Source organism: Schistocerca americana, chromosome X (assembly GCF_021461395.2).
Source record: "Schistocerca americana isolate TAMUIC-IGC-003095 chromosome X, iqSchAmer2.1, whole genome shotgun sequence".
In the NCBI taxonomy this organism is placed as follows: domain Eukaryota; kingdom Metazoa; phylum Arthropoda; class Insecta; order Orthoptera; family Acrididae; genus Schistocerca; species Schistocerca americana.
This window is the reverse complement of record NC_060130.1, coordinates 435,284,488-435,306,411: the sequence shown is the minus strand read 5'-3', so window position 1 is coordinate 435,306,411 and position 21,924 is coordinate 435,284,488. Positions and strand designations below refer to the sequence as shown.

The following is a 21,924-nucleotide window of genomic DNA, read 5'->3' as shown; positions in this document are numbered from 1 at the left end:
GATGCGGTGAGTAGCACATTTTTGTGATATCATAACACCTTTTCAACTTTTTCGGTGAATGTGATATAAATAACCACATTTCCGGGAGTGATCGCAATACAGATTCTGAGTAAGACGTAGATAGCGATGATTCAGAGGATTTGACTTCAATATCAAACAAGCTATGGAGGAATGGATGGATGGGACTCTGTGGACAAAATCTGTTCCTCCAAGAAACACTTGCCAAATTGTTCAAATGGCTCTGAGCACTATGGGACTTAACATCTGAGGTCATCAGTCCCCTAGAACTTAGAACTACTTAAACCTAACTAACCTAAGGACATCACACACATCCATGCCCGAGGCAGGATTCGAACCTGCGACCGCAGCAGTCGCGCGGTTCCGGACAGAAGTGCCTAGAACCTCTCGGCAAACTCTTGCCTCACACAACAAATTTGCTGTGATGTGCATTACTGGAGTGGAAGCCACAAGACAGAAGAAAGCTAGACCGTCTTCTGCGAGAGTGGGCAAACCATCCAGGATACACTGTCTTTCGGTGATTTAATTTTTGTCATTATAAGAAGTGAGTGTTTACATTTGAAAAATCATTAAATACATTTTTGAAAAAACCGTATGTTGTTATGTATACACGAATATTCTAGTCTCATCAATGGTTTCATGAATATATTTTTTTTTATAACTAGTGTAAAAAATCCCTCCCCCCCCCGACCCCCGCCTCTAGAAACGTCATAAAAATACGCTTGTGTGCTAACGGGTTTTACTCTTTACTTTGTGATCTTTACACTTACATCACAATTTGCTCAATAGTTTTATGAAATTTTTTCTTTTGCTAAGTGGGCTAAAAAATACCCCACACGTGTTGTGACGTCATGAAAATACTCGCGTGAGCTTACAGGCTTTTGGTATGGCTTGGACTACGAGTGGCGATTGACGCCACAGCCGAGTGGCGCGGCGCTGCGCTTCGCATCGATGAGCGCGAGCTGATAACGACCGTGGGAAGCAGATTGCCGGAGGTTTTGTGGCCGCAGCAGCGTGTCCTGTTCTCTTCTGCGCCAAATATTCCACTGTTCGATATCACCTTCATTAAAAACCTTGCATAGATATACCGTGCGACTACGTATAAATACATGGCTCCACAGCAGATGTCTGTGAATGTGTTCTGCATTCTCTTAAAAAACGTACAAAACCAATATGAAAACCGAGGCATCGCATATAGCTCTTCGAAATTTGGGCAAGCACATAAATTTATTTATGTCTTCATTTCAAGCTCCACAAATGATGGTACGTAATCTGATGAACGTTGTACAAGTATCTTTTTCAGCCTTTGCTATTCCTCGTATACTGGCAGTGAGGAATGTATGTTGCCGCATTTCAGTATAAACCAAAAAATTTCTGATTTTTAGCGTCGTGACCCTAACACGGGACCTAAATGGTAGGAAGTAATATGTTTTATCACTACTTTTATGAAGTGTGGTCTTGGAAATTTTAGAGTAAACCTTTCTGCTGTGCAATATGCTTTCTTGTTGCTTCACTTACCGAAGTTTTTTGAGAACTTCCGTCATCCTCTCGCACTGATTAAACAAGCATGAGATGAATTTTTTAGCTCTTTTGCATATCTTCTCTTTTGTTCTCCCCCCTCCCCCCTTCCTCCCTCTCTCTCTCTCTCTCTCTCTCTCTCTCTCTCTCTCTCTCTCTCTCTCTCTCATTCGCTACCGTTGCAAGCAAGCTCCTTCGTGATGATTTTTTTTAAGGATTCCGCTACCACGCTCCAACAATATCGAATCTTTTTGCTTATTAACAAGCAGCAAGCATTGCTGTGTATTTTATATTTAGTTACACTGAAAATCAGTTGCCAGCCTTTTCACCAGGAGTTTGTGATCTACTGGTGAAACTTAGTGATTGTCCACTTATCTGGCACCCTGCATATAACTCTACTATCTTTGGAAACGTATCTACCTTATCTGGCATCTCATTTGTACAGAGTGTCTAGTGAATATCAAAAATCATTATATTTGCGCTTTTATCAATATTTCCTCATTGAGAACGAGTTATTAACTTCTGCTTGTTGTATCTTTTTGAGCATAGTAGCATACTCTCCCACATAACTAGTAATCATGTATATCTCACACTTCTCGGAGGAACGGAATTAACCTGTACCAAACTTTCGTAACATATGCGCCTTGAAAACAGTTACATCAACGTTGTATTTTTACCTTTCGGTTCCTTTTATTTTAATTTTTTTCGAGTTGTATATAAAAGGATATACCACTGAAAGCGTATTTCCAACATTATAATACGTTTATCACTTCATGTCACTCAGTCATGCAGCTGTTCTTAAAACATGGTCTCTCTTTTTTATTACACCTATTAGGTAATGGTCCCAGACTGATATTCGGTAGTCAACAGTTTCTCTGGATCTGTGAGCTGTATTCTTCGTGGAAGAACTTTATTCACTGGAGTCTTCCAGCGAATCTCTGTCTGCTATCTGCTTGTGTTACAACTAATTGTATGTGGTCGTTGTTCGATAATTTGCTTGGAGTTCGTACCGCTTGGTGCCTTATGGTTATGATTATTTACAGTATTGGTCTTCAAAGATGGAATTAAATAATAATCATTCTTTCTATATCTTTACGTCACATTTGTTTGTGTTGAGAATCAGTGCAGTAAGCATGGATCCTTCGAAACTCCTGCTACATTACGTTGCAAATATCTAGCTGTGCGTTTGTGGAAAGACACTTTTATATTATTAGAAAAAATTATATCGCATGGAGAACGAAACGCTGAACATATTTTCCTATGTCTATATCTTCTATACTAATAATAAAACTGTAAAGCAGTCATGTCTGCCAGAACATGTTAATCTCCAGAACTACTAGACGAATTTTCGTGGGGCTTCCACGGGTAACTTGAGTGTAGCTTGGGATAACGTATAGGCTTAGTTTCATCAAAATTGGATCACGAAAAAATATGTTTTGATTTATAGTTTCTTTTAAAACCGTCGAGTCTGCTGGTTTGTCTGTTTTAACACGTTGATCTCCAAAACTACTTGGCGAATTTTCATGGGGTTCTCACAGGCAACATGAGCGAATCTTGGGGCATCATATAGGCTTTATTTCATCAAAATCGGATCACAGAAAGAAGGATATCGTAATTTAAAATTTTATAAGTGCGAAAATGTGTTTGTATATTACCTTTTCATGACAAACCACCGAATCGGTATTTGGTATGGACATAGCTTGAACACCAAGAAAGAACACTGTTACTTTATGAAGTGTGTACTACAGAATATTTTATGATTTGTATAACATTATACGAATGAGGGTAATATATGTACTCTCTGAAAAAGCTATTTATTATTTGAGTTTTGAAATGTATCATATTTTTGATAATCCTTTTATTGATTAGTATGTTTTAACATAATACTTAAAATGCTTATACAGTGCTCAGCCTGTTTAATCTACACTTCTTTATCCATGCTATATTATAATACGTGTGACAGTAATTCTGTTACGTTTCACAACTAAACCTCTTTGAAATAGTGGGTGGAGCCGGCCGGTGTGGCCGAAGTGGCCGTGCGGTTAAAGGCGCTGCAGTCTGGAACCGCAAGACCGCTACGGTCGCAGGTTCGAATCCTGCCTCGGGCATGGATGTTTGTGATGTCCTTAGGTTAGTTAGGTTTCAGTAGTTCTAAGTTCTAGGGGACTAATGACCTCAGCAGTTGAGTCCCATAGTGCTCAGAGCCATTTTTGAACCGGCCGGTGTGGCCGTGCGGCTCTAGGCGCTTCAGTCTGGAACCGCGAGACCGCTACGGTCGCAGGTTCGAATTCTGCTTCGGGCATGGATGTGTGTGATGTCCTTAGGTTTAAGTAGTTTTAAGTTCTAGGGGACTGATGACCATAGATGTTAAGTCCCGTAGTGCTCAGAGCCATTTGAACCATTTGAAATAGTGGGTGGAACACCTTTTTTCTTGCATCAGTGAACACAAACCATCTTTAAAAAAGCCATTGCTTTCAAAATGTACACACTGTGTAATGTATAGCTACGTCGTAGATTTGTGCACATGCACACACCCGCCCGCATGTACGGCTTGGCAGCAACGATGTATACATACCACGTTGTCGTGAGTTGGGATATTTGGAGGTGGGGTGGGGAGAGCGCATCTATGAACGTGCTACGCTTCCAGAACAGAACGGCATGTGAGAGCAGCTGACGTTACTGCGAGTACAATAGCTTAATTACTTACTATCTCTTATCATAACAAAAATACTGGTATGCGAGCATAGCGGCAGGTAACAGCTAGTAAAGAATGAAATCGTCGCTAGACCTGCATAACGATATTTATCCGCTGCAGCTCTTCAGAACTTTTAGATATCGCGTCAAATACTATGCTGAACTGAAGATCATTTCCTGTTGGTTAATAAACAAAATACAATTGACCAGGGGCTGATCCTGTATAGCTTTGCAGGTTTACGCCATCCCCAGGACTAATTTTGTTCAACAGTGTTTGCTTTTTGAGCTTTCTATACAAGTGAAGAAGTAGCGCGCTATTGATCTCTGTTGAAACGCACAGGCTCCAAGCGCTGAACGCAGCTGAATGGGACTGAAATGTGCCGACAGCGACTTTGGGTTGCACTGCGCTTGCGAACGCAGACTGGGCTGTCAGGGGCTTGAAGCTGTGGGGGGAGGGGGGTTGCGGAGTGCGGAGGCAAAGCTTGGCAACACTGTACTCGTATAAGGACCTCGAGTGCATAAACATCTCACCTGAGCCACCCTGCCAGCAGCAGAAACGGCGCCCGAAATCTTCCGAATAAAACTGGAACTGTCAGATATTCGAGCAAAGCTGGATTCTCGTAACGCCTTACCAGTTTACGTGCAACTGTGATGAAGTGGCTATTTCCTGTGTGCTATACTGAATTTTGATGCTCATGTAACAATACGTGAAATAATGAGTCAGGTTATTTCCTTGCTATCTGAAATCTTGTATTTATCTAAGCTTAAAGAGAAATTAGAAATCAAGGGGCTAGGTAGGTCGACTCCTACTGTACAATAAGCATGAATGATTGTGTGGTTGTGATTTGAAAAACGCCTTATTTAGTTTTGCTTGTTTATTATTTGGAGGAGAGTTTGATGTTTCAAATGGCTCTGAGCACTATGGGACTCAACTGCTGAGGTCGTTAGTCCCCTAGAACTCCGAACTAATTAAACCTAACTAACCTAAGGACATCACAAACATCCATGCCCGAGGCAGGATTCGAACCTGCGACCGTAGCGGTCTTGCGGTTCCAGACTGCAGCGCCTTTAACCGCACGGCCACTTCGGCCGGCGGAGAGTTTGATGGATCAGTGATGTAGTCCGTGTTTTCCAGATGGTTGTAGTATGTAGATACGTCATTAATGGAAACATGGTCGAAACATTTGGGACTTCGTGGCACCAGGAAAGCATGAAGCCCAATCGTTGGCTACGTATATAATAGAACAGATAAATCACTGCTTGGAGAATTGTCCACACAAACATTTGATGATGCAGTAGTCATGAATGGTTCCTCACGTTGAGTGCAGGCTCTTGTTAAAGAACGTTTTTCCAATGCTTCATACACTCATTGTTATGCGCAGAAGCTGACTTTTATTATGCTTAAAGCCGCTTCGATTAATAAAATTGTGCCCATATTTTTCATTAAACTTCCGGGACTTCTGCAGATTTTTTCAGCATCTTCACAAAGAACAGCAATTCTCAACCAAATAGTACGAAAAGCACTGCCACGTTCAGCGCTTATTTACTCGATGGAATTTCCAGTCAAGGAGTGTCAATATTGTTTTCGAAAACAGGGAAGACTTTATCAAGTGCATGAACAATGTGCGCAATGGGGAAAACTTTGTAATGAAACACAGACCTACAAACCTGTGTCTTGGTAACGATTTTAAAGGATGAAATTTCATTTTCTTAGTCTCGTCTTTTCATAAAATTATGATCCATGTGGATATTTTGTATAGTTAGCTACAGAAAAGTGATATTGCGTCAACTAACCCACAAAATCAGCGGCAGGTTATGAGCGTGAAATTGCCAACATTAGAGAAGGAGTGAATAAAAATTCAATAGAGTTGCGCGAGTGTCATAAAAGGGGGAGAACTGAAGACGTGGTAGTGATGCGTAATCTACGGCCGGAGACAAAAGAAGTATGTGATGTCACAAGTTACGAGGCGAAAGAAAGATTCAAGTTCAGGGGCACCTACTTGCAGCCTCTCTTTTTCTACCAGGAAGATTCCCCATTTATTCTTCCCGTTTTCCAGAAGCATCTTTCAGAGCTGCTATTGAATGCTAATCTCTTTTGGAAGCAAAGAAACTTCGAACGAAACACTATGTTATTTATGAAATAGAGGAGGTCAAAAATATGTGTGGAGCTTTGATCATTCTCGATTACATAACAGATAATAATGTTTGTGATACGCTGAACGAATCTGTGAAACCCTTGAAAGCGATAATTACAGTTCCAATGATAACACCAGAAGGAGAACGTTCTTTTTCATCACTGCACCTCATCAAAGCCTCACAGTAACTATGGACCAAGAAAGAATGTCAGCACTCGTAATGCTGTCTATTGAAGGAGATCTCTTTTTACAAATTCCTGACTCTAGTCAAAGAGTGAATGAGAAATTTGCAAACGTGAAGGAAAGAAGAACGGAGTTCCTGTACAAGTGATTGTCATCATATGACAGTGCGGGGATACCACCGAAGGGTGCTAACATCGGTCCTGCTGAAAAAGGTTAATAAGGCAGAACTACCACTTTTTGCCTAAATAGAGATGCAATTCATCTTCATTACCTTTATTCTGCGAAGTGATGCTTCACTTTGTGTACACGTTTTGGTGTTATTACGAGCAGATGCTGTAGTGAGATAAGCAGGCGATCTGTTCACATCACGCATTACAAAAACATGAGCGTTGCACTGATTTTCTCTCCTTTGTTAATATCTTTGTTAATGTGCAAGGTGCACCACCATCTTTTCCGGTCACGAGTCGTCACTGTAGGTAACAAATAAACAGGGTCAAGTCACCGTAAATCTTTGATAGCTGTTTTGTTATTGTGCTTAAAAAAATTACTAACAGAGGCCTCACAACACAGCGCCATCTACTCACTCTAAGAAAGCTGCGATTGATTCTGATGAGGAACACGTTGACAACATACAGGGTGATAATTATTGAACTATATGAAATAAAATCGTCATAACTTTCGAACGGTTTGCGTTAGGACGTTCAAACTGCACGATTGGCCGCGGGGCATGATGGGAATTAGTATGCGTTGTATGGTTTGGTTTAGCGATGAAGCCCATTTTCATTAGGATGGGTTCGTCAATAAGCAAAATTAGCGCACATGGGGGACTGACAGTCCGCATTTCGCGATCAAGAAGTCTCTACACCCTCAGCGGGTGACTGTATGATGTGCAATGTCCAGTCACGGAATAATCGGTGCGATATTCCGTTATGGCACGGTAACAACCGAACGGTATGGAAGGTTTTGGAAAATGATTTCATTACCATTATCCAAAGTGACCCTGATTTCGACAAGATGTGGTTTATACAAGACGGAGCTCGATCCAATCGAAGCAGGAATGTGTTTCATGTTCTGGCTCAGGGGTACCCTGAGACCACTGGCATGGGCCTCGATTAGCCGCCATATTCTCCGGATGTGAACATATTCGTGAGATTTTAGAGAAAGGAAAGCATTAGGAGGTCGTTGATAAGATGAGGGAAATCTATTGCGGCTTGGAGAAAGGTGATTTTTAAGCACCTTTTAATCATCAGTAAAACGACACACACTTGTAAGGAGACGCATCCTGTGCATCAAAAAAGAAACGGAAGGAATAACGTTACTGCTCTAAACAACCTGACTTTCTTCCGAAATACACTGGTGTCCAAAATTAAAGCAACAAACGTAAATTTTGTAAGGTTGCTTTTATTTTTCCACAAAACAGTACAAACAGGTGATAATAAAGTAGAAATAATGCAAAGAATTCAGAACGTAAACAACTGCAACATGCATAACGGTAGACAAAAATGCTCTTCGTTTTTACCAACTTAACGAATTTGCACACACATTCCGACAACCAGTTACTGTGCTCAGTGTGGCGTGTGAACCCCTCTGGCAGCAATACAGGCCTGACAACGACGGAGAGTGCTATGAATGATGTCGTCAATCTCATGTTGAGGAAATAACGCCCATTCTTCCTGCAGAGCTGCTCGCAGTCTTGGAGAGTGGCTGGTGGATGCTGACGTGATGCAACCCATCTCCCTAGTGCATCCCAGACATGCTCTATGGAATTCAAATCCGAAGAGCGAGCAGGCTACGCCATGCGTGCAATATCATCCGTTTCCAAGAAAATATCAACGACCCGTGCTCTATAAGGTCGAGCATTATCGTCCATCATAATGAAGTCTGGGCCCACAGGACCTCGCAGCAGCTGCAAATGAGCTCCCTATATCTCTTCAAGATACCTGATAACAGTTAAACCTTTCCGATTCTCCCTTACAATTTCATGAATAGGGGTTCGAGTGGTAAACATAACCCCTTCCCACACCATTAGTGATCATCCGCGATATCGATCTTTTTCCACAATGTTTGGATCCCGAAATCGTGTTCCACGCTCCCTTCAGATGCGAATCTATCGAGAACCAGTCTCCAGACTAAATCGGAACTCATCTGCGAAAACAACATTGGCCCACTGTTCGACCGCCTAGGTGGTATCTTGATGATTCCACTCTAGACCACCTTCCCTTCTGTGAAGACGCGTCGGAGGTTGACATACAGCAGGTTTCCGACGATAAAGGACACTCTGCCGAAGCCTTCTGCACACCGTTTGCTTCGATACAACACGTCCAGTGGATGTCAGTTGCCATGCAGTACTAAGGCGGGACTGTCGTACCCTTACAGCCAAATGACGGTCCTCTCTTCTGAAGTCACACGTGGTCGGCCCTGCCCTGGTCTTCGGGATACAGTTTCGGTCTCTTTAAACTGTTCACACATCCGAGAAACAACAGAACGATTCACACTAAGCAATCGGGCCACATCAGTTTGCAGTTGTCCTGCTTCCGTTCTTTCTATGGTCCTCCATCGCAGAGTGTCTGGTAGGCACCTTTTCTGTGCCATACTGCGCAGCGATTGTGGATTTGGGACTACCCGGCGAACACTATCTCGTTTCATAGATGCCCTGATGTCATCTTTGGCATGGTTATCCGTTGACCGGAATGCCATTTTCCATGCAAAACAAGATCGTACGGATGTATGGTTAACAGTTTGTATGATTATGTCGGGAATTAGACACAGGGCGCGGAAATAACGGTTTGTTGCTTTAATTTTAGACACCAGAATATATCACACAAAGAGGACTTTCTGAAATGTGGTTCTTTGTAATGTTATTTAGTTTTAGGAACTTTCACAATAAAGAATATTCACAGCACACTTTAGAACTTATTGGTGAGAATAAATGCAGCAGAGCCTGTGGTGATAACAGCTCATCGCAGCATGTGCTGCATCGCCCAGCCCCATATCGTGCCCAGCACGGCTGTCACTGCCGCGTGGATCTGCCCGACTGCACATGGATATGCTCGCTATTCGGCGCACTCAGCAGTGAAACGGCTACAGCATCCTGCCTGCATAACGCACTGGCGTGCCGTCAGTTTGAAACCAAATGCCTTAAGGAATGTTAGGTGATGCGTCTTTCAACAATTCTAGCAGCAATACTTGCTGGAAAATCTGGTACCTCTGACCCGCTACAGTAAATGGTCAGATCAGGGGATACGCGTAATAGGGCTATTTGTATCGAGTCGTGTCTGTTTCGACTATTAAAAACATGTCCGAAAGAACAGACACGACATTTTCATATACCTGATTCGCCTCGACGGGCAATTAATCCACATGCACTTTCACTTTCGACGTCTAGCGGGAATCTGAAATTAGCAACCATGGAGAACATGATCAAGGACTGCGGATAGGTGGCGCTAGGTGTTAAGTGTGGGTCGGCCAGGGAGCGTATCTAGAGAGTCGGCGGATTTGCGAAAGTTGCTGTGCGCGGCTGGCGCAGCGGTTAACGCGACTGCCTGGTAAGTAGGAGATCCCCGTTCGAGTACCGATCCTGTACATGTTTTCACTCGTCGCCCCTGATACCGCATAAAGTCCTGATGCAGCTGATATCTTTAGTTCCTCCTCCCCCCCCCCCCCCCCCCCCACCTTCAGTTACTTAATATTCTTTGCCGGAGAAAAGGATTTAGCTTGGTTGTTGGGTAACATGCACACAATGATATGGAACCAAAACTGAAGTTAACTATGTAACGCTATCTACTCGCGCCGTGTTTCTGATGTGGGTGTATCGTGAAATGTGCAATGGATCGAGTGTTTGCACTCAAGTTCTCGTTTAACCGATGAAGTATGTCGACTTCAAAGTCGACATGGTATTTACTACATGCGGAACCAGTTTGTCCTGTTGACCGAGAATGTCCCTGTCTCGTGCAGGGAAAATATTGTATGAAATGGCGTCGTACTTTGTGAAAAACGGTCTTGGTGTTGTCCATCTTTTACTCAGTGAAAGCATCTACACTCTTCAAAATTTATGAAAAGAAACAAAGGGTCGTATTTTCTATCGATACTGCAGTAGATCTATTGATACAGCTGCTGAAACCACAAACTAAAGACTTAAGACTTACATCAGAATTGACAAATGCTTACAGTAACCAGTATTAACCACGTACGTAAGTAATGCGTTTGTTCTTACGACTTGCAAACATTTGATATTACGCTAAGATTTCTCCTGTCTCAGTAATGTTTTGAAAGGGAGTGTAGCTGCAGTAGCCCACAGACCAGCAATACCATGTCAACAAACACTAGCGCACTAAGTGCCCAGCGGTAAAGTTATGGGAGGCCAAGACGTTAGAATCACGAATTTACTTCAAACTTTTTACATCTTCAGTAGTCCATTAGGAGAACATAATCTGCAAATAATAAGGCGTACTACTTAGGGCGATATCGAGAAGATCGCAATAGAAGTTTTACAATTCAGTTATGTTACTTTCCGGGTTCGATTCCCGGCTGGGTCAGGGATTTTCTCTGCCTCGTGATGGCTGGGTGTTGTGTGCTGTCCTTAGGTTAGTTAGGTTTAAGTAGTTCTAAGTTCTAGGGGCTTATGACCACAGCAGTTGAGTCCCATAGTGCTCAGAGCCATTTGAACCAGTTATGTTCCAGCGCTTTGCAGGCCTGTGCCCGAACTGAGACGATCGTGAGGTTAGCGTTCAAGCTCCATAGTCGGTGGATCGTTGTATCGAGTCCCTCTGATTATTGAATTTCCAAAGTTATTTCGCTGTTTACTAATTTTTATTATTACAAGAAATATTATGCGATTTTTATTTCTATAGGCAAGTTAAAAATTTTTCAAGCGCCTCCAAAGTTGTTCATATTTAATTGACAACGAACGAGAAACTGCAGATGCTATTAAAATACAGTCAATGGTTCATCGCCAATTTTCGGCACCAATATTCAAGAAAATGTTGCGTTACGCGTGGTTTGCATCGTAATTGTCGGAAGAAAGAGAAATTTTTCAAGATATCAACGAGCATTGTTTTTCCTTAGAAACTCTGAAGATTCCTTGTGCATGTAGGAAAATTGCATTCATTCGATGTAGTAGATACCGTCTTAATTTATGTTTTCCATGGCTATATGAAAAATATCTCCTTCAGCTTGTAATGTCGAAAGCACAACCGATGATTGTACATGAGCCTCATATTCTGACAAATTGTAACTCATTTCATTATTGAACAAAGTTATTTACACCTTTATGTATCGATGTTTGACTTGGTCTTTCAACCTTGAAGCCTGTGTCTGCAGATCAAAGCTTCCAGGTGCGAAGCAGTTCTCTGTACCTTACCCAACTGCAGGTATGGGGGATTTCGGAAATCACAAGAAGCAATTTCTCGGTCGTTGCGAATCAAGTATGAACAAGTTTGAAGGCAATATATATATATATAATTTTGACTTGCCTATAGAAATAAAAGTCGCATAATATTTGTTGTAATTATAAAAATTAGCAAACAAGCGAATAACATTGGAAATTCAATAAAATTTCACGCAAATAGACATCTTTTCACCGTGTTGCCTTTCAAATGTAATATGTATGAAATAATATGATTAGTGTTGAAAAACATATAAATAAAAAGCATGACCACGACTCGATCCAGCATTCCAACGATTACGGAGCCGAGCTTGAATTCTAGCCGCATGACTGTCGCCATCTCATGCTCAGGGCCGCAACGCATTTGTAAATCACTGACGCGTAAAACTTATATTGCAATTTTTTCGAAATCGCGTAAGTAGTACACCTTACTACTTGCATATTATGCTATCCTAAAGGACTTCTAGATGTGTACAAAGTTTGAAGTAAATCCGTGATCCTAATGTCGTGGCCTCCCCTTGTCAGTCGGATTCTTCGCGTAAATTAACAACATGTGCATTCTAAACACTTGCACTCAGGTGTACTAACTTCAATACCGACTGCTCTTGGTTAACTGGGTTTCACCGTCCAAGCGCAGAACACCATGTAACGTCAGACGATGATATCTTGCAGGTATTGTTTGTGGATATTTTGTCACACAGGTAAACTTCGTAAAGAACATAACTTTAATGCCAGAAGTATAACATCAGTCGGTTTTGTTTTCCTTGTGAGATGGAAGAAGGCTGTTCCCAGACATACGTTGCAACGTCAAACATATTCTAGTATGTGTGTTACTCGATTGATTTGGGAGGGGGGGGGGGGGGGGGACCAAACAGCGAGGTCATCGGACCCACCGGATTAGGGAAGGATGGGGAACGAAGACGGCCGTGCCCTTACAAAAGAACCATCCCCGCACTTGCCTCAAGCGATTAGGGAAATCACGGAAAACCTAAATCAGGATGGCCGGACACGGGTTTGAACCGCCGTTCTCCCGAATGCGAGTCCAGTGTGCCAACCACTGTGACCTCTCGCTCGGTCTGATAAGTGCAAGCATACGTAGCAGCTCATCGATAATTCAGCTACAGAAGTTTTTAGTTTTCAACGAGACTCGCATATCTCAAGAGGATTATATTTTTCGAGAAGCGATTTAGTTTCATTTTTATTCATAGTTGTCCTTTCATACAAACAGACACTTCGACGCAGCTTTTGCGCCTCGTATCTTACGTTAGCAGACGGAAAAACTTCACGAGAAGAGACTTATTTTAGTCGAACGCTAACAAGATTTATGGCAGGCGTAAGGTGAACTACTTGGGGGGGAAGGAGGCCCAAATTAAAAAATAGCCTAATGGTTGAGGTGACGAAGAGGAAATCCACGTTCGAGTTCAAGTTCGGTATAAAGTTTCAGTTGTCACTGCATATTTATTACGATCGCTGATTTGCCTTGTTTTTACTTGTATTTCGCAGAGGGGAAAGACACAATATGCCGAGAACTTGAACACTTCATTGGGCGCCAACTGTTGATATGAGGACACTGATGTGTGCTTTAGCTGCATTTTTACTGTTTCCTGTACATGTTATTCAGAGATCTACACTCCTGGAAATGGAAAAAAGAACACATTGACACCGGTGTGTCAGACCCACCATACTTGCTCCGGACACTGCGAGAGGGCTGTACAAGCAATGATCACACGCACGGCACGGCGGACACACCAGGAACCGCGGTGTTGGCCGTCGAATGGCGCTAGCTGCGCAGCATTTGTGCACCGCCGCCGTCAGTGTCAGCCAGTTTGCCGTGGCATACGGAGCTCCATCGCAGTCTTTAACACTGGTAGCATGCCGCGACAGCGTGGACGTGAACCGTATGTGCAGTTGAGGGACTTTGAGCGAGGGCGTATAGTGGGCATGCGGGAGGCCGGGTGGACGTACCGCCGAATTGCTCAACACGTGGGGCGTGAGGTCTCCACAGTACATCGATGTTGTCGCCAGTGGTCGGCGGAAGGTGCACGAGCCCGTCGACCTGGGACCGGACCGCAGCGACGCACGAATGCACGCCAAGACCGTAGGATCCTACGCAGTGCCGTAGGGGACCGCACCGCCACTTCCCAGCAAATTAGGGACACTGTTGCTCCTGGGGTATCGGCGAGGACCATTCGCAACCGTCTCCATGAAGCTGGGCTACGGTCCCGCACACCGTTAGGCCGTCTTCCGCTCACGCCCCAACATCGTGCAGCCCGCCTCCAGTGGTGTCGCGACAGGCGTGAATGGAGGGACGAATGGAGACGTGTCATCTTCAGCGATGAGAGTCGCTTCTGCCTTGGTGCCAATGATGGTCGTATGCGTGTTTGGCACCGTGCAGGTGAGCGCCACAATCAGGACTGCATACGACCGAGGCACACAGGGCCAACACCCGGCATCATGGTGTGGGGAGCGATCTCCTACACTGGCCGTACACCACTGGTGATCGTCGAGGGGACACTGAATAGTGCACGGTACATCCAAACCGTCATCGAACCCATCGTTCAACCATTCCTAGACCGGCAAGGGAACTTGCTGTTCCAACAGGACAATGCACGTCCGCATGTATCCCGTGCCACCCAACGTGCTCTAGAAGGTGTAAGTCAACTACCCTGGCCAGCAAGATCTCCGGATCTGTCCCCCATTGAGCATGTTTGGGACTGGATGAAGCGTCGTCTCACGCGGTCTGCACGTCCAGCACGAACGCTGGTCCAACTGAGGCGCCAGGTGGAAATGGCATGGCAAGCCGTTCCACAGGACTACATCCAGCATCTCTACGATCGTCTCCATGGGAGAATAGCAGCCTGCATTGCTGCGAAAGGTGGATATACACTGTACTAGTGCCGACATTGTGCATGCTCTGTTGCCTGTGTCTATGTGCCTGTGGTTCAAATGGCTCTGAGCACTATGGGACTCAACTGCTGAGGTCATTAGTCCCCTAGAACTTAGAACTAGTTAAACCTAACTAACCTAAGGACATCACAAACATCCATGCCCGAGGCAGGATTCGAACCTGCGACCGTAGCGGTCTTGCGGTTCCAGACTGCAGCGCCTTTAACCGCACGGCCACTTTGGCCGGCTATGTGCCTGTGGTTCTGTCAGTGTGATCATGTGATGTATCTGACCCCAGGAATGTGTCAGTAAAGTTTCCCCTTCCTGGGACAATGAATTCACGGTGTTCTTATTTCAATTTCCAGGAGTGTACATAATCCTGATAACTGAATGTTTAGTGTCTGCCATATCACCATATTTCTGATGCGTAACTACAGATATGAAGACTTGCACTGTAGGGGTGTCGGGATTAATGTTAAGAACTGAGGAAAGAATACGGCAATAAGCATAATTCTTTAAATAAGAGGCGTAAGTTTCATAACAAAGTAAAGTGTCGTAAAAGTGCAAAAATGTCAGTAAGAATCTTTGCCATTTTATCTTAATTTCTTGTTACCACAGTCTCATGCCATGCCTTTACTGACGTCTATCGTGTAAGTTAGTCTTGATTTACACTAAACTTGTAAGCGTCACTTACCTTGTAAGGTATATATTCTGCAGCTACTAATATAAGTTAGGTTATATTCTGCAGCTTCTAGTATCAGTTAGCTGATGTTATATTCGTGTAATCGTGATCGTTTCTTGGCATTTAATTGGCTTGTTAGATGGAACGAAAGAAAGTTAAAGTCTGAGATTATTAGAAGCGAGGGAGAAACTCTTAACGACCGAGAATGTGGAAGGGAATTCATCGTCGCTTCGTTTGAGAGTCCCGAAATTCACCTGCATCGACTTAAGGAAATTATGAAAAACTTTCGTCATGATGGATGGACAGGGAGTTGAACCCTCTTCTTCCCAAACACGAGTCTAGTGAGTGAACCACTGCGCCACCTCACTTACTCGTTGAGGTTCGATACATACGAATATAAATATATTGCTGTGCACCAAGTGTTAAGAAACGTTGTCAACACCGAGGCATAATCCTGTCAGCGTTGGACTTGTTTCTGTATTTCGTAACAAAACTAGTTAAAGAGATAACAGTTGTAGCACACTCGCCAGTGTAAATAAAATAATGTATCTCATCGTACCGCTGAAATTTACCGGCAATGTGCGAAAGGATCACTTTTCGGTAGCTAATACGATCGGCAGTGATGAAATTCACTGAATAACTGAATTACACTCTGGCTGAAACCTGGCAATGGATAAATCGGATCCGTCCAGATCGGCTTTGCGGGCCTGTCACTGATCAGCGACAATTATGCTTCACGGCGCGCAGTGCGCTTTCGGGCGCATTGTCTCCCTCACTCCGACAGTGTTCTTTTAGCGAATGTATCTGCCGGTAGCAAATCTGGTAGGTGAAAATAAACGGATTCTTAACGATACTCGTAATGTGTGCTTCGCCTGAAAATTAGATACCCGTTACAACTGTTCTAATTTCTGTTACATCGTGTACGACGGACGAAACGTGAAATACGGCCTGTTAATATATTCACTTACAACGCGTGATGAATCAAATAGAAATAGCAGGAGAAATGGTTGTCAAAATGTGCTCGGTGGTCCGTGTTGTGCAAAGACGTCTATTTAGCGCAGTGCCTCTGTGATTAAGACACTGGGCAGTTAGTGGACGAGGATACGAATCTTCGTCGCTATATCTTAATTTAGAGTAAATGTGGTAGATATTTCTCAAGAGATTCTCTTTGCTATTTTAAAGGCCTCAAACCCCTTTGGCTTTGAGATATCGGTCCGGCAACGTAACAGTGACAACCGTGGTTCGAGTCCCACCCCCAACACAGCATTGTGTTTTAAATGTGATGTGACTTTGTGGATCTTTCAGGCTGACGGAAAATATTTGTAAATATGTTCATATGTGTGAATATGTGATTATTATAAGTAAGTATAGCATCAATGTAGGAAGAATACATGTAAGCCGACAAAGAAACTGACGAAATGGCAGTTGAGTTTGCCAAATGCCAATTCCTAAAAACAGTAAAAAAAATTAATATTTAGGTTTGTAAACATACCTAAGAGGAATATAGGAAACATATTACGCTTCCATTCTCTGTAGAATATCGAAGACTGAGTGCTGAAAATTATTTCAACCGTAGACGGCCAACGTTATCTGATAAGCTAACTTGATTGCAACCAACGATGTGAATCTCTGCAGTCTAGCACGAGGTTTTTCATTACAAAGTAAGCAACAAAATTTCACAGATGTTACTAGCAAAATTCTGTACAGAGGTGTCCACGAACTGAAAATGTGTTTTTGCGTAGAACAACTATACAATACAAAGATCGCTGTTTATTGCCGAAACGCAATGACGCTTCTCAGATTATTTTGCGAGACTTTGAAACGAATGGATAAAAGTAGATACGGCGCGAGTGCCACGCACAAAAAAGATTAGGAGCGGCGAGTAGAAGCTGCAAGTCTGCTGGGACTTTTAATTAGTCAGAATTGTAGCATGCTTCGTAACACCCAGCAGTGAAGACACAGAACAAACGTTCTTGTGAGACTAAAGACGTGTTGAAGCGAATCCCATTAATTCTCTAAATGAATCCCTCGCCCGGATACTTAGGTTGCCTACCCGTTGCAGTTCCACCGCTATCTTTCTCCACAGAGACCGCAAAAATATACGGTTCTAGTATCTGAACATTCTAATAATTCATTGAATGACCAGTGGTAATAGAACAATCAGTGTTCGCTTCTTTTTTTTAGGCAATGAGAGCGAGTTTGCCGTTCATGTTAGATGTGCCGCTCTCGTATGGAGCGTTTGGCTTGCCCTATGTAACATTAAAGTTATCGGCATGGGATTTTATTTATTCGAACCACTCGTAGTAGCAAACCACACTACATAGTCCCAGTGAGAACTGAAGTCTTTGCTAGTAGACATAAAGTAACTTTCAATTGATGTTGCTTCACGCATTCCACTATTTTGAAAGTCTTTGACGATGTCTGATTTGCTTTCAACCGTAAGCTTATAAGGACAGATAATGTTTAGCCAGATGCATTCTCGCAAACTGATTGAACATTCAATTTTTTGTACCGCTTCAAAAATCACTCTGCCATGCCACACAAAGAACAGTAGCCAGTCAATCTGTTAGAAATGAAATTTGTTAAACGTACTCACAGTTAACTTTATGATGTCGATAAATTCTCATGCAGACTTGTTTACGAAGTCACACAGCTGAACCAAAGGACTGTGAAGTCCACAGAACAAATCATTTTATTATTTCCAGTGGTCGTGCTTTCAGATGTGTCAGCATTTACACAGTGTAATCAACAGTATACCGTGTGTTAGGCGTATGGGTACAGATATTTTAATAATTTTTTTGCACTCCGTCTTCAGGCCACGAGTGGCCTACCGGGACCATCCTACCGCCGTGCCATCCTCAGTGGAGGATGCGGATAGGAGGGGCGTGGGGTCAGCACACCGCTCTCCCGGTCGTTATGATGGTATTCTTGACCGAAGCCGCTACTATTCGGTCGAGTAGCTCCTCAATTGGCATCACCAGGCTGAGTGCACCCCGAAAAATGGCAACAGCGCATGGCAGCCTGGATGGTCACACATCCAAGTGCCGACCAAGTCCTACAGCGCTTAACTTCGGTGATCTCACGGGAACCGGTGTATCCACTGCGGCAAGGCCGTTGCCTATTGTAATAATTGGTACCTTAATATGTACCCACTTCAGTATGTTAGTTGTTTTTTCCCTGCATCTAAAAGTCTTCGCGCAAACTCATCGCATATTTACGACCTGATGTTTTCTTCACAGTCGTAACTGCGGCTTGAAGTGGACAGGCGCTGATAACCTCGACGCTGAGCGCCCGTAAGCTCCAGACACACACACACACACACACACACACACACACACGACGCGCGCGCTGGCGTGCGAAGTGGACTACGCCTATAAGTATATACTTTCAGTTTTCCATCCACAGATCCACATTTCAGTGGCTGACCTGCTGCCCAGGGGAAAACAAACATTGATGGCTTGCTTGTACCACGAGTACTTGGAGAACTAACGAACTTAAAAACATACTACTCACAGTAGCTACAATTATTAGTCTACAAATGAAGCAAATACTGATGTAACATACTTCAAACGCTGTCCTCAGTCATCAACAGAAATATCTGCACTTATTACCCCTACCGGCTTGTATATGGCAAAACTGAATTAAACTACTAACCATTAAAACTGTAACACCAGACATGATAGCTAATAATGAAATTTCGCATAATGTACATAGACAGTAAACTAAGAAGTGTACATGATTCAATTTTCAGCTGATATAAGGGTATACAGTGGGTGAAAATTAGTGCATTGAGCTGCCATCTCTGGAAACAAAAATCGCTATACGTCAGGTGATCATCGATTTGCACAGAACTTGAATGACATACGGGTACTTCGAGGACGACGGTTCAATCCCGCGTCTGGCCATCCTGATTTAGGTTATCCGTGATTTCCCTAAATCACTCCAGGCAAATGCCGGGATAGTTCCTTTGAAAGGACACGGCCGACTTCCTTCCCCGTCCTTCCCAGATCGGATAAGACCGATGACCTCGCTGTCTGGTCTCCTCCCCCAAAAACAACCCAACATATGGGTACTTCATTCAAGGCTACTTCCATTCTATACCAGAGTTCATCAGTCCTAACGGTTGGCGAGTACTGGCATGCCAGTATTTCGGCAATACATGGTCAGATGTTATTAGTAGGAGACAGAATTCGGGAACACAGTGGCGAGGGCAACAGCTGAACACGCCGTATCAAATAAGTCTGACCTTATTTGATACAGAGTGTGTTCAGCTGTTGCTCTTGCCAGTGTGTTCCCGAATTCTGTCTCCTAGTGATAACATCTGGCCATGCATTGCCGATATACTGCCATGTCACTACTCTGAAACCGTTACAACTGATGAACTCTGATACAGAATGGAAGCAGCCTTTAATGAAGTACCCATATGTCATCCGAGCTCTGTGCAAATCGATGTTCACCTGGAGTATACCGATTTTTGTTTCCAGAGATGGCAGCTCAATGTACTAATTTTCACCCAGTGTATAGCCTTATATCAGCTGAAAATTGAATCATGTACACTTCTTAGTTTACGGTCTATGTACATTATGTAAAATGTGCAACATGCGGCCTTGCGTTTTCCTGTTGAAAAATAGCATGACGGAGATCTCACAGACAGCTACAGCTGCCGAGCGTCACACATCAGAAGCTCAATTACTGTTGTCGAAAGTACTGGCTATGCGAGTAAGTCTTCATTATGCTGTGGGTCCATATGAAGACGGCAAATGCAATTTGACAATGTTCGTTCTCCAATGAGCTTCCACATTACCCATCCACTGTGCTGCTGTATGCAGAAATACGAATCATCTGAAAATACGCCGTAGTGCTACTCCTGTGTCCAGTCTTGTCTTCTCTGATGCTGTCCGTGTGAGCCAGTTGAGATCGTGCATTGTGTCGAGAATGGCCGTCCTGAACCCAGTGATTCCATAACCTCATGGCAACTGTAGGATCCCAACCATTGCGAACAATAATACTGGGCAACGATAAACCACATTCTTGATAGGCCACGATACTGCCACTGTCCAGTTCCGACAAGGGCTTGAAGACGTTCTTCCTCCTTTCACGACGCATGACACTATCTTCTCACAAACAACCAACATTCGGATGCGATTTCTCCCGCTGCGTAATCTTTCCTTATACAAGTCAGCTTGCCCTTTTCTCACATGATACCCTGCGAATTATGGATGAAGGGCAACAGGCAAATTCCATATTCTTAGATTTCCTGGAAGCACATGACACGGTGCCCCACAGCACACTGTTAAAGGGCCGTGCATAATGATTATGTTCCCAGATATTTGAGTTGCTTGAAGACTTCTTATGTAATAGAACATAATATTTTATCGTCGAAGGCGTGTTTTCATTAGAGACAAGGGTATCGTCGTGAGTGCCCCAAGGAAGTGTGATACGACCGCTCTTATACTCTGTATGCACAAATTATGGGACGGACAGAGTCAGCAGCTCCCCCTGCGGGTTCGGGGGTTAGAATAGGCCCGCGGTATTCCTGCCTGTCGTACGAGGCGACTAAAAGGAGTCTCAAACGTTTCGGCCTTATGTGATGGTCCCCTGTCGGGTTTGACCTCCATATCTCAAAATTTTTCCGAAGAGCGAGCCGATTGGGGAAGGGCGCCTTACTTGGTGCATTGTGTCCGTGTTGTGTTGAGAACTTTCGCCATCTTATTCGTCGTTGCATTGCAGTCTTGCCCGCTCTCCATCGCTTGGGCATGGATGCGCTCCTGCGTGCACTTTCTGCCAAGCACTGTGCAGGGCCATTTTCTGCACTGACGACGCCCATGGACCACATGTCACCTAACATCCAGCACGGTAGCCAGTCCGTTGTGGTGGGGCCGCCATGTACCCTTTTGGTTGTAGCCCCCTGACAACACAGGGATCGCTCTGCTAATGCCTGCGCCGTTCACTCCCCACGTATGCCAAGGAGTAGACGCCCATCTCCCTGGGGCATCAGGACTCCCGCCAATGGCCATCCTGCCAGGTGGCTATTGCTGTGGCTGGGTGGCGCCCGTGGAGAGGGCCCTTGGTCGGAGTGGGTGGCATCAGGGCGGATGACCCGCAATGAAGCGTGGTACATCATCTATCGCTGGTGGGCCTCCACCAGCAGTCTCTAAGCGATCGAGGTCTAACCTCAACGGGAAGAAATTTGATCAGAGATCGTTTCCCTCCCTAGCTACTCCATGGGAGGAACGTCTTGCTAAAGAAAGCAGTGGAGAATATTCACCCCGGTACCTCGTGTGTACGCGGGTTGATGGAGAATCGTTCATGTCGACCAAGCCCCAGTTTTTTGTGGAGCATTTAGAGGACAAGTTCGGGGAGGTGGAGGGCTTGTCCAAGATGCGCTCTGGTTCTGTGCTCATCAAAACGGCATCCTCTGCCCA

At 44.0% G+C, this 21,924-nt stretch overlaps 1 pseudogene; it reads right to left on the bottom strand.

Moving 5' to 3' along the window:
• Window positions 1–18,500: 18,500 nt before the first annotated feature.
• Window positions 18,501–18,618, bottom strand: LOC124557516 (annotated as a pseudogene).
• Window positions 18,619–21,924: the final 3,306 nt, after the last annotated feature.